The 8,252-nt window shown below is 35.4% G+C and overlaps 1 long non-coding RNA gene across 2 annotated transcripts; it reads left to right on the top strand.

Moving 5' to 3' along the window:
* Window positions 3,549-7,735, top strand: LOC105165313. 2 transcript variants are annotated; one of them, XR_848081.2, is made up of 4 exons: window positions 3,549-4,201; window positions 4,312-4,382; window positions 5,328-6,775; window positions 7,182-7,735. It is a non-coding gene; the product is annotated as an uncharacterized LOC105165313 (long non-coding RNA). The 2 variants fall into 2 exon arrangements; XR_002287266.1 differs by having other exon boundaries at window positions 4,312-6,775.

The raw sequence follows: 8,252 nt of genomic DNA, 5'->3' as shown, positions 1-8,252 counted from the left end.
TTTGTTTCCCTTAACGGTGTTAATATTTTTAGGTGTTTACCTGTTGGACCTTTGTTTTAATAGCCATTGGTCTTAGTGATCTAAAATAAAGAATCTAAATTATATTAATATATAAATATATTTTTTATTTATATATACATAATTATATATGTATGATATATACTGTATATATATACATTCCAAACAGTGACAAATAACCACCACTATAGTATGTCGCCGTAGCCCAATCGCAGAAAAAATGTGTCATCTTCACCATGTTCAGCGGGAGAACAGGGAAAAGGGAGAGTCTCTGCAAATTCGGGTATAGCCTGTCGAAGAATTCGATGGGTAACGTAATTATTTCATCTCATTGCTCCCGCGTCGCACTAATTCACCCACCCACCTGCATTTTTACTGTAAATGTAGATATATTTGTTTAATTGCAGAGTGTTTATGTTTTCATAATATCTTCCATTTGGAAGACGCTTAGCAGTTAGGATGCTTACGTGATTGCAAATAAATCACTTTCCAGATGGAATGGATCGAATCGCGACCTTCACTAGTAGTTGCTCTGGTCACTCCAAGTTTTGCTTCTGTTTTTGTTCATGTCTAGTAGGTGGAAATTGTAATTTTAGTCCGGTAACTCAGGGGATGTGGCATTTTTAGTCCTTTATAAATTGATTTTTGCAAATTTAGTTCTATAATTTATAATTTTGACAATTTTAATCATTTTTTGGTCAATTTGATTGAAAATTACAATTTACTTGCAATTTTAGTGAGTTAAATAAATTCATGAAGGACCAAAAATGCCAACTCTCTTAAGTCATAGGATTAAAAATGCCAACGTCTCACAACTTACAGGACTAAAAGATTGTAATTTAATTAGATCATGTGCAAGTCCATGCAATATTTCTGCCGAACTGACCGGATAATGATGAAAATTGAAAATTTTTAAAATTATAAGACTAAATTGCAAAAATTAATTTGTGTAGAACCAAAATTACCACCTCATAAATTATAGGACTAAAATTACATTGTTCTCTATCTATTAGCGTACGTACCTAGTGTCATAGGAATGAATACAAAGTAAAGAAATCACTAGGAGACCCTTTATACTTATTCGAAACTTAATCTACTTTAGTTAGTGTATAAGCTAACCCATTGACTAGGTGCATGATATCAATTAATTTCCAGAGCTATCCCTTCTTGGCACGTATAGCAGGTTAAGCGGTAACTTTCGGGACAAAGTCTTTTTTAAGTTTCATCTTCTCCAACTTTTCTGGCAGCATCAGAATCGGACATCAATTGTCACTCAATTGATGATGCTATTTTTTAAATTATGAAGTTCAATTGTGATTAGAATTGGACATCATTATCTGAGTTGGTAAACTGATTTTGGGTTAATTAGTTTTGAGGTTGATGGTTCTACTTCCCTGCTGAATGTTGGTTGCGTGATTCAGTTAGTTTGTTCTGCTTAAGATGAATTAACCATGAGATGTGGATAAATCTAGTGGGGAAAAAATTGAGGCATACTTAAGAGTAATATGTGGGGGGTGAATTGAGGTATCACGACAATCGGTTTTAGAATGCCCTGATTTGAGGATAGTGCGCCTGCTTTTGGGGAGTACAACATCTGCGGAGAAAATTTCATTTTTATGTACGTACTATATAGTAATTGCAAAACTGGTACTATTCCTTTTCGGAAGTAGCACCATTGGTACCATATAAATAGCCCCGTCTGTAACATTAGTGCTCTTGTCAACTTTTGGACAAAAAAACTGTTAAGGCTGTGCCTTTAGGCGCTAAAATGTAGTTGGCTGCTAATTTTGGAGAAAAAATTGAGCCACATAGCTCAATTGTAGTCATTTCCCACTACTTTTCACCATTTTGCAACCTTTTCTTTTTCTGCAATTGATTGGAGAAAGAAAACTTCATGTCTTCTTCAACAAATTCAAAACTCAATTGCTTTTGTGGGAAGGCTGTTCGTCTAAGAACTTTGTGGATCAAAGAAAATCCAGATAGAAGGTTCCATTGTTGTGAATGGACAATAAAAAATTTAGGTAGAAGGTTTAGTTGTCTTGAGTTCTCAAATGAGCAGTCTTCCTATAAAAGCAAGTGATGCTGATGAAGACATGGATTTTCCTTTCTCTAATAAATTGCAGAAAATGAAAAGTTGTAAAATGGCTAAAATGGAGGGGAAATGGCTGTATTAAGGTATGGGGCTAAATTTTGCCTAAAAAATTGGCAACTAGCTACATTTTTAGCACCAAAGACTCAACCTTAATGGCTGCATGCTCTGCACATGGATTTTTCGTCCAAAAGTTTACAGAAGTACTAACTTTATAAACAGGGCCGTTTATATTGTACCAATTGTGTTATTTCGGAAAAAATGGAACCAATTTTCCAACACCCGCTATAGCATGGTACAAAAGAAGAATTTTTCTCAGCATCTGTGTTATTGTTTGGGAGCTGCCTTGTTCTTGTCAGAGGTAGTGAATACTGATGCAGGTTGGCATATTAGCTTGAAGCATTAACTACTATGTAATTGGTTGTCAATTGATTGGGCACTATCCTAATATAGAAGCTGAAGGAAAGAACTGATAGTCTGATATCCAGTTCTTGAAGGAAAGAATGTGTTTTCACCTGCGAAGTAGAACTTAATTGTTTGAACCTCTGTTCCTTTTTGTTATAATCAGAAGGTTGTAATAAGAAAAATGAATCCAGTTCCTCTCATCAGAACAGTACCGAATGCGTGTATACCTTAAACTACTTTGGATAAAGAAGTAAGCAGTGCAAGTTGCAAATAGTGATGAGAATGCAGGTCACATTTAAACTCTTTTGACTTCTTTCAGTTTGATATTAATTTTTCTTTAGATTATACTTCACTTTTTGGGAAAATAACAATGTTAATCTATAATGGATGCATGTAATAATTTAAATTCTTTTTATTTCTTTCAGTTTGATAGTCATTTTTCCTATTATGATTCACTTTATAGGTAAATATTTTTGCCTTAGAATATAATGGGTTTTTACTCGGAACACAGTTCATGCACATGAGATTACCATAGCCAGGATTTGGATCCTAACTATCGGAGAGTCAGCATGAACTGGAACCATGCGTGCTTCAGTCTCTTCATGAACTTGTTTCATTTATCCATGGTTGTGTCAGTTGGGGTAACTAGTAGGCAAAAGTGCTGCAGCTTTTTCATCAGTGGAGAGGAAGGTGAAGTCGAGAAAACTATTACAAAAAAATTATTTTGACTTGGAAGAAGATCCAAATGCTATATCATTGGCGTTTCTGACACGTTCTCTCGAAGCATCTCATCGTTGCACTTTGTTCTTGCTCTCTTCCTAATTTTTCCGTTTCCATCATCTTTTCCACAAAGATCAAACAATGGAAGAAAAAGAAAAGAAATATCTTCTTCCCTCGACTTGCTTTACTTTGTTATATGGTCCTGCTCTCCTTTCTTTCCTCATTTCTTTCAACAACTAGCAATGTGGATGTTTTCCTCCACATGGAGACACATGTCTTAGTTATGCCTGAATATAAAATGTATGCCTTATTGAAATTTAGAAGAAAAGTATAGAGCTGAATTATCAGTTTGGTATCAGACCTTAATGCTTCTCAGGTAAAAGTTACTGTTAGACTAACTAACTCAAAATGGAGAAAGACCTGTATACCCTCAACTATTCTTTCCTCTGGGAAGTTCTGTTACTGGATGACTCCTGCATGCTGGTGATGATACGGATTAATAACAATAGGAGCAATAATCAGGTCTTTTGTCACAGACAGGATATCCGTTGGTAATAATATATAAAAATGAGACAATAAATCAGTTAAATGCTTCAGCTGCTGGAATGTTGACAGAACTGAAGGAGATTGCTCTTTTGTTTTCTTCTATTCTGTATTCATTAGCCTAACTTTTTGGCCCAGAACAGTTTTGTTTGCTTGCTCAACTCTCACTTTCTGTATGTATAAGATGGTTGTTAGGATAGGCCATCTTTCTCTATATAGAAGTGGCAGCGTATCGTATCCAAATTCTATCAATTTACGAAGATTAGAACTTTACCATCTCCATTATCAATTATTACCTCTACATTTTCCAGTACATCTTTAGGAGGAAATATCGAGGCTTATCATGTTCACGCACTCTCACCCCTGTGGGTAGAAAAGTCCTTACGAGGAAGTTTGAGGGGATGATCAAATGAGTGTGGGCAAAAGGTTGGTACATATTGATTTTATTTTATGATGGTTATTGTTTTCGATGAAAATTAAAATATCTACTTCACTCTTAATTTATTAATTTTTTGAATTCTTTTCTGGAGTCCCAGAAATTTTACTGCCTGTTTGATAACCTTGCCATGGATGCTCGTCTTGTGGGAAAGAGGCATTTGTGTGCCAGGTATCTTATCGTTCTTTTGTTTGTGCAATCATTGCCCCTGCAAACCCCTGTCCCCTTTAGGATGGCTGATGAAGTTTCTGACGTTTGTTCTTCTTCTCCTATATTCCATCTTTCTCTCACACTTAACCTAAGCTTTCCACACTAACCTGGGGATTGAGTTAAGGATATTTGGATCCTACAGTTGTACACAGTTAATGTGCTTGCATGAATTGTAAAGGGTTGGCAAACGCTGTGTTTGATGTCTATAGGGTCTCATGCTTTATTGTTACTAAATACTATCTATGAACTTAGAATGCTCACATGCACAGTGTACTATATTGCGGAAAATATGCTGTTGTCAAGGATACAAAAATAATTGTTTGGCTCAAATCCTGAACAGTTTCCGCCATTGATTTTAAGATAGTCGGTTTGTCGCTCAACCCCTTTATGCTAAAGGCAATGAGGTGATTTTTCTGGGTGGTCCTCTCCCATTTTGTAATAATGGAAGCTGAAATACCACAATGGAGAAATGGAGGTTTTTGTTTTTTAATTAAAAACGTAATCCTTTTGTTTTTCACCCATGTTTCCAGGGGGCAATTTTGTATAATGTTTTAACAAATGAATGTTCTTCATGATTTATCCTTGTCAACTTGTAACCTATATATGTGTACTTTACTGGGAATTAGATGACATATACTCACACCTCATCCTGGATACTTGTTCTTTTTGCTTCTTTTCTACTTCTCCTTTCTGTGCTTTATGCTGATGCAGGTTCGTTTAGGTCCCATCAAACTTCAGATTCATCTTTTATATAATTCTCAGTTTCATACATGAAGATCCTTGCGTTGGCGTCCTTATACATCGAATTAAAATTAATTTTTACTTTTAAAAAACATGTACATAGTCTGAATTTTTATGTTTTATGATATCAGAGGAACAGATTAATTCGGTTTCCCCTTGCTACAGGCATCCAATGATGTCCTTGTTCAGGTCTGAGGAGTTTAATCTTGATGGGACAAATATCAGTGGCATTGGAGATGAATTGATACTGATAATTTGCTGACAATGATGGTTCATACTCTTACTAGTGTCATTTTACGAATCGGTGCAAATTTGAGATGGAGGCTTTTTCTTGGTTCATCATAAATATATATAGCCTGTTCTTTGCTGCAACCTAGAAACAAGTCCTATTTATGTTTTTAAGTGATCTTGACTAATGTGCTACTTCAATTTCAGCACAGCCGAAGTGTATGCAGTGAAATACTTTATATTTGAATCAGCTAATTGCACGATATACAAGTAATTGACATGCCTTAGCTCTGTAAGAATTTCCACATATAAGCTTAAAGGTTCCAGCGTTACACTTTCTTGTGATCATCAAGACACCTCTGAAACCTTTTATTGCGTCTGAGACTTTCAATGGAGATGTAAAAATTGATTATATAGAGCTATTATTATGAATTCAAAGATAACATCAGGAAGACTTTAAAGCTTATTATTTGATGCAGATATACAGATGAGAGAGCTGAAAGTTTATCAATTATTAGGTCAATAATGTGTTCATGTAAGTGTTGATAAACAGTTGTACTGTATTCTGAAGTTTTTGTTGTCTGTGTTTGTATTTGCATTTTAAATCAAATAGTTTGGATATTAATGATATGACACAGCTGATCAACTCTTTAAGTAATCCATGTTATAACCTTTTAGAAAAACTGATTTTCATGTTCATTTAGTATTTTGAACTTGTATCATTCATTAATGTTGCTCCAATCTTTCAGCATGGTGTTTTATGTTTTTTTAGCTCATAACGTGTCCTCTTGATAAATTTCTTGTTTTCCATTGATTGCGTCAAGCTGCTGCATTGCACACAATGACTTCTTTTCATCTTTATTTTTTATTGACTATATTCTTCCTAGACGATTGCTTTGTAATTCTTATATATCATTATCAGCTTATTGATTCGAGAATCTGCTTTAGTCATTTGGCATTTTGAGAATTATGAAAAGCTATGGGAATATACCCGTGTCTTGAAGCAGTTCTTTTCTTGGAGTAGTGGAGCCAAAATTGATGATAACATCTTGTTGAAATTCACCATAGACCTCTTTATTCATTGCCGCCGTGACACTCAAGGGTTTTGTGGAAAGAAGGGAACTCTAACTTGCATGGGGATGTGCAGCAGAAGGGGAAAAGAGAAAAGCATAGGAAATGAAGGTTTGATAATCATGGCTTTTGGAAGAAAGAAGAAAGGGAATAAAGGGTACGCCTGTGGAGATGAGATTCCCTGATGAGATATGACATATGCAAGTGTTTTAGAGAGAAAGAAAGGAAGATTAAGAATAGAATAGAAGCTTTTGGTTTGTCTGGTTGTGCCCAGAGCAACATAGAAAGAAGGCGTCTTTTCTACTGTGCAAATGGTATGTATCGTACCTTAATCTGCAACTTACTCATGCTACTTTTCAAAAGCATGGATATACCGTGGCAGCCTAGTTTTTCTTTAATTTTGATTCTTTGGTCCATCTTAATTCCCATCTTTTCTTAATGGTTGAAAGCTGAATATACCTCAGTAAAGCTAGTGGGCTTGTTCATGCTCCGAATTTAACTTAATTCCTCGTCTTTTCTCAACTGTGGCATGCAGAATATACCATTTTAAAGCTCTTTACTCTGTTCTTGCTCCAAACATGATTCCGATAATTTCTTTAGACTAGTACTGATTACTATGATCATTGCATTGTCAAAGCTATAATTATCTAATCCACTTTAAACCGAGCATATATGTAGATACATCTTGCACTATGCATTACCAAATTTAATTTTGTGTAGACATGGACGTTCCAAGGGGCCGAGCCATGGGGACGTCCACAAAATTTGAGAAAGAGTCTAGCGGAAAAGAAGGCTGATCAGCAGAATGGTAATCCTCAACCCAGGCATCTTTTTGATAATTACCAGCGTTGACATTTTTCCACCATCTTTTATTTTCTTTTTGGGGTTCAAACTTTGTACCACCAATTCCCGGACCACCACTAACCCTTGCACAAAAACACATACAGCATCAACTTAAGTCACTTTTACACCCACGCTTACAGCAGGTTTTTACACCCTCTACTCTACTCCCTCTTTAGAAAAGGCTATACTGCTTTGAATGCACTGGTTCCTTTCAGTTTTCTTAGTAGTCCAGAACCAGAAATAAAGGAACCAAGGGGAAAATGCTTCAAAGGTTTAGGTTTTTGAAAACTGAGCAGCACGACAGCCGGGACGACATACCTTGATGGTTCCGTCTTGTGTTTTACTATTAGATTTTTGTTCCGATTTGAGGATTTATTTGCTGTACTATCTTGGATGACGAAAGAATTTAGAATAGCTTGAGAAATATACTTGTGGGGAATAATAAACATTAGGCAAAATTGCAAAATTATTCCTTTAAGTACAAGGGACGGCAAAATTAGTTCTGTAACTATTGAATTGGCAATTTTAGTCCCATACGTTTTAATCTAGTGACAATTTTGGTCTTTCTAGCCAAAATTACCCAAAAATTAGTCAGATAAATTGGGGCGTAGGGTTTTGACTGCAAATTGGTCTTAACTTATACGTGGCGTCTTGCGTGGCAAGGGGTAGGTAATTTTGGATTTGTTAATTTCCAGTCATTTTGATAGAAAGGACTAAAATTGCTAAAAGTTTAAAACATAAAAAACTAAAATTAGCAGTTCGGAGTTAGGGGACCAATTTTGCGAATCTCATATATTGAAGACCAATTGTTGATATCTGAGTGAGATGGAGATTCCAAAAGCGAAAGTATTGATGTTATGAGTCAGATTCAGAACAAGCAGCAATATTGAAGTGTACAAGTATGGTTTTAATTATCTGCAAAGAATCTTGTTCTTGTGATAGGTCAGA

Source organism: Sesamum indicum, linkage group LG6, assembly GCF_000512975.1.
Source record: "Sesamum indicum cultivar Zhongzhi No. 13 linkage group LG6, S_indicum_v1.0, whole genome shotgun sequence".
In the NCBI taxonomy this organism is placed as follows: Eukaryota; Viridiplantae; Streptophyta; class Magnoliopsida; order Lamiales; family Pedaliaceae; genus Sesamum; species Sesamum indicum.
This window is presented reverse-complemented; position numbering and strand designations above follow the sequence as displayed.